This window comes from Dipodomys spectabilis, unplaced genomic scaffold, assembly GCF_019054845.1.
Source record: "Dipodomys spectabilis isolate Male_0828 unplaced genomic scaffold, ASM1905484v1 ptg000434l, whole genome shotgun sequence".
NCBI classification, from domain to species: Eukaryota; Metazoa; Chordata; class Mammalia; order Rodentia; family Heteromyidae; genus Dipodomys; species Dipodomys spectabilis.
The window spans coordinates 1,049,013-1,058,862 of record NW_024871111.1 but is presented as its reverse complement, the minus strand read 5'-3'; the positions used below and the strand labels follow the sequence as shown (position 1 = coordinate 1,058,862).

General features: G+C 32.7%; 1 pseudogene; it reads left to right on the top strand.

The window, feature by feature from the left end:
• The first annotated feature begins 6,354 nt into the window (after positions 1-6,354).
• On the top strand, positions 6,355-6,451 carry LOC122097771 (annotated as a pseudogene).
• The last annotated feature ends 3,399 nt before the right edge of the window (positions 6,452-9,850 follow it).

Below are 9,850 nucleotides of genomic sequence, written 5' to 3'. Positions count from 1 at the left end.
TTTTCTGGAGATAAGATTCTAAGAAAACCTTCCTGCCTGGGTAGGCTTTGAACCATAATTTTCCTATCTTTCATTCTGTATATCTATGATAGTTAAAAAACTGTAAATATAAATAATATTTGCATGTGTTCTGATCTCAAGAATACCAGTGGAGGAAAAATGATGCAGTTCATTTTATTGTGGTGTTCTTTTCAGAACAAGGAGGGCCTCACATTAGCAGAGGTGTAGTAATTTTTCAAAATAGAGATAAGGTATTCATGATGTGAATTAAGGAATTTTAAGGTGCCCCTTACAAGTTGGAAACTGTTGGGCTAGGATGACTTTATCGCATAAATCTTGGGATTGAAGGTCATAGAAGTAATAGCTTACTCTGATAAACAATTGTTTACTCTTGAATTAATTATTACACATGCTTCATAGTCTTATCCTCTACCAGAATGTGGCTATTTTTCTATTGACTTCTCAATCTGTAACACCCCATTAGAAAATGCATCTATTGCAGAATTACATAACAAGCAAACAGATACTGTTTTGAATCTCTCAGGAATGTTGCGAATTTAAAAATGAGTAGTTATTAGTCATACGAATTTTGAAGAACACATATATTCTGTCCTCTTAACAACTTACTTACTTTTAAAAGTTATGGGTTTCCATAGCATTAAACTGTTTTCTGTTTTAGAATGAGAAAGTACTAAATTTATTCTTTTTTGAAAAATTTGGCAATTATATTGTGAAAATATTTTCTAGTTGGATAACATTCAAGTTGATGACCCGCTGATAAAGAAGGGGTAATTAATTCAAATAAGATGCCAAATATTATTGATTTTTAAAATATTACTACATAAAGAATATTATTTACTGTGCCAATACAGTGAAAGTATATTTTACGCAGCTTATTTTTTTCAATTTTATTATCAAAGTGATGTACAGTGGTGTTACAGTAATTGTACGGAATTAAATCATAACTTTACAAACTTGTTAACACTCCCTCATTTTTCTCACAGCTTTCCTTCACCCCTTCACCCCTCACAAGTTGTAATGTACGTTTCCAACATATTGTCTTGTGAGTATTGCTATTGCATTGGTTTTCCTTTTGTCCTTTGTCTCACCATTATGCTTTTCCTCTTCCCTTTGCTAATTAAGGTAAATATATACACAATACAAAATGAAATACAGCAGGGATAAATCATAGGGGAAAATCCCAAAGAAATCAGAAATCACATAGTTCATCAAAAACAACAACCACAAATGAAAAAAATCTAGTTCCATATATTTGAATTCATTTTGCTTAGCATCAGCTAATATGTTTATATATACGCATAATAAAGCCACTGGAAAATAATAGCTGCATGGATACTATATCATGAAACAGCATGTTAACTTTTTGATGGTAATGGTGGAATTAAGATTGATGAATTCATGGTTCTGGTAAAGGATTTTCAAGACTTTTAAAGTTATGACAGGTAAATTTTAATTGTTCAAAATTTTAACAACTTAGCATATTAAGAAAATTTAAAATGCAAAGAAATCCAAGGAAATTTAGTAGAGAGGGAGCAATGTGGATGAAGATGGCTCTTTTTCACACTAAACAATCTGACCTCAGAAACCTTGCTGTAAATCCTGTAGGTTCCCTTGGAATGGTCTTTACCCAGGAACTATATTCTCACCGTTTGAAACAAGGTTGTATTGCAATTTATATTCAAAGTTCTTAAAAAAATGAGGCTTCAAAATTTTTGAATTTACCTTTAATTTCCAAGCAGTTATTCTCTGAAAAAGATAATTTGAGTCAAAATATTTAGGGAGAAAGTGCCCTTCACAATGGAAGAAGGTGTTGGTATTACACATTTCTTTTCATAACACTTTCCACCATGTCTTTGGACGTAAAGCAGTGAAACACAGAAAAAAATCTGATTGTATACTTCAAACCAATGATTTCACATTTCTAAGTGACTCACAAAAAATAATATCCTTATTAATATCAGATAGTGAAGACTTCAGTTATTACATATGCCAAAAAGTTCAGAAAAGAATTGAGCAAATGGAAATATTAATTAAAAAAAGTTTTCTTAGAAGCCTTAGCTAACTGTATTGTCTTCAGCAGTGAAGGGAGGCCAAAACATTTTTATATAAATTGTCTTAGTATTTTTACTCCCTAAAGTGATTTTACAGAGCCCATTTGGCTCACTACAATGCAGAACTGATTGAATGAAGACATGAAAATAAATTCCACATCCAAATGAGGCAACTTAAAGAGTTTTAAAAGAGAAATAATGAAGATGTAGCAGTGGTGGAGCCCATATAGTCCTTCAGGTTCACTAGACCTGAAGCCAAGAAGCTGTGATTAATTGGAACTCCGGCAAGAGCTAAGAGGAGGACATAGAAGTAGGACACAGAAGCATTGTCCTTTTGTAACAGACAATGTCTTCCAAGGTATGGGTGATTTAACTCTATTCTCCTCCATACATCTTGGTGAAGAAATCCAAGACCAAGAGAAAAATAATCTATAGAAATAATTTTGCATGGAATAACTTCAGGGTTCCTGATATGGTATCTAAGGAAAATCTTAACAGAGAAGATAAAAGTGCAGTATTTTTTGGTTTCCTCTAAACATCTTGTTAGCAAAATATATCTTTGAGGTTAGACAATTCTGATTGAACCAACAAGTGATGGAGTACTTAATTTTGACTTTAGACACAAGAAGTCTTTCAAGGTCAAAGAAAAAATATAGCCAAATATTTGTGATCACAGCTTCTTGGACAGTTTTTTGGAGACATTGTTTTACATTAGATTTCTCCTCATTAACGTAGATGTTGTTTCATGGCAACCAAATGCAAGAGGGAAGTTTAATGGACTCACTTGGCCAATTAAACAGCATGAAAGAAGCAAAGGGCAAATAATATTTAATGAATTACTTTGACTAACAATTACTTTGCCAGAAGAAAGAAGGAAAAATATAATTCAAAATCAATTGACTTAAAATATGAAGAAAGAGTAGTGAAGAGATATTAGAGAAAATATAGAGGATTGTTTTCTCTCCAATGGAGTAATGGGTTCTTGATCTTGTTCCTTCTATTCTATCCTCACAAGCTACCAAGTGTGTCTCAGGATTGTATTATCCAGTTTAGACAGAAAACTCGTAGAAGAAAGATATTATTTGCAGCAGATGTAGGTGATTTATAACCTTAGATAATCTATTTAATTCTGTTCAAATTTCTCCCCTATCCCAAACTTCCCATTTTGAACAGCTTTGTTTGCTTTTCCCAATACTGCCCTACTTTAACTGATTAAAATTTTGAGATGTCATATTCATATTCTCTAGAGATTGTTGTTAGGTTGTAATTTTTGTGTGCTTTTGTTTCTTGTTGTGTTTTTTAACTGAATTTTAAAAGGTTGTGCAATTGTGTTACAATTAAATATATCCAACTAATTGTCTAATGCTCCTAGATTAGAGTCACTCTTTCCATCATTCCTCACCAACCCGTTCTCCAAGATTTATTTCCAATTTACCACTTCCTTTATCATATGTGCACATTGAGTATTCTAACTGTACTTGCCACTTGTTCATTATTCATTCATTCTATGTCTTTTCTATAATTCCTCTCTGGTTTGAACTTCCTGATTGTCATTCTGTTAAACTGTGTATTAATACTTTGAAAGGTTTATATACATTCCATGGACTTTCAATTCTGCATATTCTTGAACTGATGTCAGCTTATATTTCCATAATTGATTCATCTGCAGCAACAATTTGCAAGACTGGAGACGTGAAGCACCTAAACATGATTTTATTCTCATTCATTTAAAAGATTAATCTTTAGTCAAAAAGAAAGTTAAAAATGGCTTAGAACATATTCCTAACTACGAATTTTTATAAATGGCTTTGTACAATGGTGAGATTCTTTTATTTTACATGGAATAATATTTTCTACTACCTATAAGTTTTGGAAAACGAAGAAAATATAATTTATTCCTAGAGAGGAATATGATAGAAATAGAAGACAGATATTAAGTTTGTCATATCTCTGAAAAGTACCGATATTCAAAACTTAAAGTCATATTTCTTACTATGTTAGACAGAGGGAAAACATAAAATAACATATGATAAGGCAACTATTTGTGACTTTTTAAAATGTAACTTATTAAATGATGTAATTTATTAGCTAATGTTTGGGTTTGAAATTTAGGATGCTGATCTATTTATCACATTTCTGGAAGGCCCTTACTGAAAAACACAAATTGTGGGTGGTACTATTTCTACACTTTAATGAAAGGTTTAACGTGTTTTGCATTAGTGTTGTGTAAATATTTCAACTCTATTGTAACTTGCTCCCTACACTTGAAAAGCTTGTAATGTCACTAAGTATCATCAACTTGTCAAATGTTATTTTGGCGAATGTGATTTTGAAAAGTTTATTTGAAAATGAATACACTTTTAGGAGATTCAATGTAGATTATCATTGGTTTGAGAGTGACATTTTTATACCACAGAACCATGTTGTACTGAAGTCCCAGTGTTTTGAAGCACTTCTTAGTGCTTCAAATGTTTTTTCTGAATTACATTTGACCTCTAAGTCAAGTTTTCTGGGCTTTGGTAGATCAACTATGGATCAATCCTTCCAGGAACTATTTTTTGGCCAATTTATGTTGGAATAAAATCTTTCATTAATCATAGGCGTGGGGTATTAAAAATAATCTTATGACATTTTGTGAAATTGTTCACTCATATGGGCTGATCATCTGTAAGTTGAATGTTTGAATTACAGTACTTTCTCTCAAATTTTGTGATCTCATCCTTCATTTTAAATTGCCTTGCATTTCACAATTGCTTACTGCTAATTCCTGCATCTCAAGGAATTGTGGCCCTGAAATGTAGGAAATGAGAAATTGAGATGGGTATTCAATTACTTTGTTTTGACATGTTGCATGGGCCTTGGGGGGAAGTCTTGCCCCTATTATCTGATGATGCAGGCAACTGGGACCTGGGATCCTAGGACCCGTGGTTACTGCAGAAGAATAATATTTTTTAGACATCTTAGCAAAATTTGGGCATAATCAGTAGGAATGCTTCAGAAATATGGAGAAAAACAGCCTGGGACAAGAGAGTTAAAAGAGTAAACAGAGCAGGAGAGTAAAATCCATTATAGATTAGAGGAAAACATTGTTTTTTACCATGTGGATTCAGAAGACCAAGAACAGTTACAATGTATCACAAGTTTATACTAAAATCATTGCATTGATACTTTTTATAGTTTAATATATATTTTAAACCTAATTATTTATATGCCAACTCTATTTATTGGAATAAATAAGTATCAATTTATTTGTCCAATTATCAACTAATTCCAGTAAGTTTCACTGTGTGAAATATAAAATCAGCACATATAAATAAAAAATATATAACTATATATAATATAATTAAAAGACACATGTTTTGCATTGTTCTGTTGTAGTTACTGTATCAAAGGCAACTTTGTTTTAAAGTATTATTCCATTATCTCTACCTCAGTGTTTGATAGAGTTAGACCTAAAACTTTACCATTTGTAGATTTACAGCATGGAAGCAATAGGAAACACTGTGATTAAAACATTATCAATTTAATTCCTAATAATGAGGAGAAATATATGGACTTCTGAAAATATTTGGTGATAAAAAGGCAGTAGTGTAAGTTCCTGCCTGGTTGGATGGTAGACAGGCCAGGACATTAAGTAATCATGCATCCCAACAATTTTTTCACCTTCTTGGCTTTAGCTACTTTTGAAATGGAAGGTATAATAAACAATTATATTTTGATAAAATACCTTCTAGTCTGAACAGTTCTGTTTGAACTGTTCATCTCTCTATGATCCCTTGTAACCAAGATTAGTTTTGTTCCAGTAAGACAATCTATGCTGTCAGGGTAAGATGTTCTGGTTTGTCTGTTCCCATATGGAAAAAGGGTAAAGGCTCAGGTAGACATTTGTGCCAGTAACACCTCATTTGGGAAAATGTCAGCTGAAGAAGTTTAGAAGTAGCTCTCAAGCAATGCTTACTTTGAATCCATTAGGTCCACAAAGCTAATTCAGTTGGATAAATAAATACTTGAAAAAGCCATCACTTTTGGACCTATCTATAAATAATTGAGAGTATGATCAAATTCCAAATCAAAAGACTTAAGATAGTCATTCACAAAAAAATTTGCAAATGTGAGTAATCAACTGTTCAATATAATTTTTTCCACTATTCACAGAATTTAAGGGAAATAAGATCGATAGCATTGTTAGGAACAACAAGGTTTCCTTGTTACAAGTAGACACCCATAGGTATAAGCCTGTATAAAGATTGCTTCATTGACTACATAATTTAGAGGATACTACATGCTTCAGCAGCATGTATACTCAAATTACAATACAGATATTAACATGGCACTTGCACAAGGATAATATGAAAATTTGAGAAGCATTCCATATTTTTCATTCTTCAGATGCAAGAAATGAAAACAGTTATTAAAAAGTTGATTACAAAATTACAAGTATAAAAATACACACAATTCATATAATTAAATTTAGTTTGACATCAGTGTATTAAATCTTCACCTCAGATAGGTGTTTACATAATATAAACTTTACAAAAATTTTCAAATTAGACAACATTGTCATTTTATCCCAAAGAAAAATAATATTAAGACCTAGAAAAAAAAGGAATAAAACTGTTTCTATATGGAATTCAATCGGAAAGGACATGTTAATGAACCTATATATTATAAAATAATGTAGTATTCAAAGTATATCTAGGAGAAAATAAAATAAATTATGAACATTATGCAAAAATAGAATATAGAATATTTTAAAATATACATTTTCATGCAAGCACCAGAAATATTTTATCTTCTGTACAACTAAAAAATCACAAACCCCGAAGAAATCATTGTACATGTATACAAAAACTATTGAATACATTTTGACATCCAATGCAGGCAATTCACTTGGAAGAATTCTGTGGAATCCATGAATTTTTACAGTAAAATATTGGTGTTGCCAGGCACTGGTGGCTCATGCCTATAAACCCTAGCTACACAGGAGGCTGAGATCCGAGGATCACGGTTCAAAGCCAGCCTGGGAAGGAAAGTCTGTGGTACTCTTATCTCCAATAATCCACTAGAAAACTGGAAGTAGAGCTCTGGCTCAAGTGGTAGAGCACTCATCTTGAGCTGAAAAGCACAGGGATAGCTCCCAGGCCCAGAGTTCAAGCCCCATGACCGACCAAAAAATAAAAAAAGATATTGCTCTTAGGACTTAGGTGAACAATTTGTGCAGCCTTCCACAACTTCATAGAGGTAATGATACATACTTATCCTTTTGGCAATATCAAATGCAGTTTCTTCTATGTTGTTCTTCAGGCCTGGTTTTATATAATGGTTCAAAAGAAGGAGATCAAGGGTATCTTTGCTATCTCAATTCTCAGCAGCAAGATGTGAGGGTGTCAAGAGGCCTTTAGTTTGGGCATTGGTATCTGTATCATGAGGAAGTAGGAAAGAAGCCACTCTGATATTATTCCACGTATATGCACTATGCAGGGATGTCCAGTCATCTACAGTTATTGCATGTGCCTCTTGAGACACCAACTCACTGACAATGCCTAAGTGTCCACTGTAGGCTTCTCGATGAAGAGGGGTATACACATCGTCATCCCTACTATTCACATGAGTGGCCTTTTGGGAAAGAAGTCTCCGCACTGTAGTAAACTGAATATTTTTGGCAGCCCAATGAAGAAAATTGCTTGGATCCTTCTCCATTTTTTTCTTGCAGTTGATACCATTCCTTACTTTTTCATGTTGTTCCTCATATTCCTAAGAATTGTCTAACCAGAGACTTTGAGTGCCAGTGGGAATGAGGTGTCCATGTATTTCCCTAATAGTTCATATTGTTTGAACTGGTCAGAAATATTCGGTGAATTTTCTGCATCTGTTTATTCACCATTATTTGTTTTCTGTTTTTCCAATTTTACTATTCGAAATTATTCTAACTGGAGAGTAGGGAATTTATGGAGAGCAGAGGAAAGATGTTCCTCCGTATTCAAACATACACACTGAAAATGAGGACCAGTGATGTCTTCATGTGCAAATTATTCTAGGAATGAGAAAATAGGATCTAATGCCTTCTATATAAATGATTTGGGAAATGGCAAAGCAAAAAGTGAAATGATGCAACCAAAAATATAAAAGCAAAATAAATTAGGATAATTATGGAGCAATCATATTATCCATGAGAACCAAGAAAGGGAGAAAGAGAGAGACAGATGTGCAATGACCTAGCTAGCCACAAAATCTATGCCTCTGATCAATTTATAGAGCAAACAAAATTTTATTTTTTAAAAAAGATGGAAATAGAATTACTTGAAATTAGTAAATACATTTTTAGTAGCCTACATAAAGAGACATAACTTTGATCAAATTACAGAAAATCAACTAAATCCTTGATAATTCTAGTAACAGATCTGACTGAAATCAGTTGAATCATGCTTTTCCTGTACAATGAAGGAATAGGAGGGTAGTAAAGCAGCTAGAGAAGGCAGGGAGATGGTATCTGTGACAAAACTTTGTGGAAACAGGCATTGAGGATTTCTTACTCATGATTCACTTGCACTGGAAGCATGATTCTGAACTATTGCTTGCTGATTCTGAACTACTGATTTGATCATTATATTCTCCAAGAAAAAAATGTGAATTGATAGTTAAGGACTACCAATACATTTTGACCTCCTCACTTTCAATCATCAATATCACATGAAGACGATAGACAGGCCTACTTTTTAGATGAAAGCAAATGTCTTTTTAAAAATCAAGGAATGTATGTAGTCATGCAAAGGACTTCTATTTTACCAATGCCTCATGTATATTTCTAATGTTGGGTACCAATATATAATGGATCTATTAGAAAACTCTTAACGCTCATATGTTCAATAGTGAGTTCTCTTACACTATATCATGGTATTTTTTGTGTATGGTCTTAAGAATAAATTTACATTACTAACTTGTATTTCTGACAGGACAGTATCATCACTGTACACCTTGCTTCTATACTCTCATTTTTAAATTAATATCTAAATATGTGCATTAGATACCTATAGAGGAAAAGGTAGAAGCCACACTCATGGCTTATGTCTTTAGTAGTAATTAATCAGAAAGATTAAATGTGAGGATTGTGGTTTGAAAGCAGACCAAGGAATAAAAAGTCCATTAGATTCTGATTTGAAGGTAACCAGCAAAAGCTAGAAATGAAGCTGTGGTACAAGCAATAAAATGCTAGCCTTGAGAAAACTGAAACAAAAAATAAATACTGAGACAAAGCCAGGTCCTGAGTTCAAAGCCCTAGTATTTGCACCAAACAAACGAATTAATTAATAAGGCAATTAATTAATTAAAAATAAATTAAGTGGTCACATGTGGAGAGGCAGATAAAATGTAACATGTGTGGTGATGGTTTATGTATTATTTTGCAATAAGGCATATTATCATTTGTCCTAATCACTAATATTTTATTTGAACTTTTTTGTACAATAAACCCTGAATTTAGCATGCATGTATATGTGTGTATACATGTGTGAGCATGTGTGTATGTGTATATGTGTGCGTGTGCTGTTGCAATGTTGCTTGCCAATGTGGACAGGGTGAGGCTGAAAAGAGCTAACTGTGTTGCAATGTTTTTATTTATCAGTCTTCTGTCATGTCATTTCAGTGGAACCACCGGTCTGTACATATTATTTGTCTAATAATAACGTCATCATAATCAAAGCATTTACAACATTAAGTTAGATAAAGAGACTGCTTTCAGCTCTTATTGTATGTTAGGTAAGAAGATACAGACATAATTA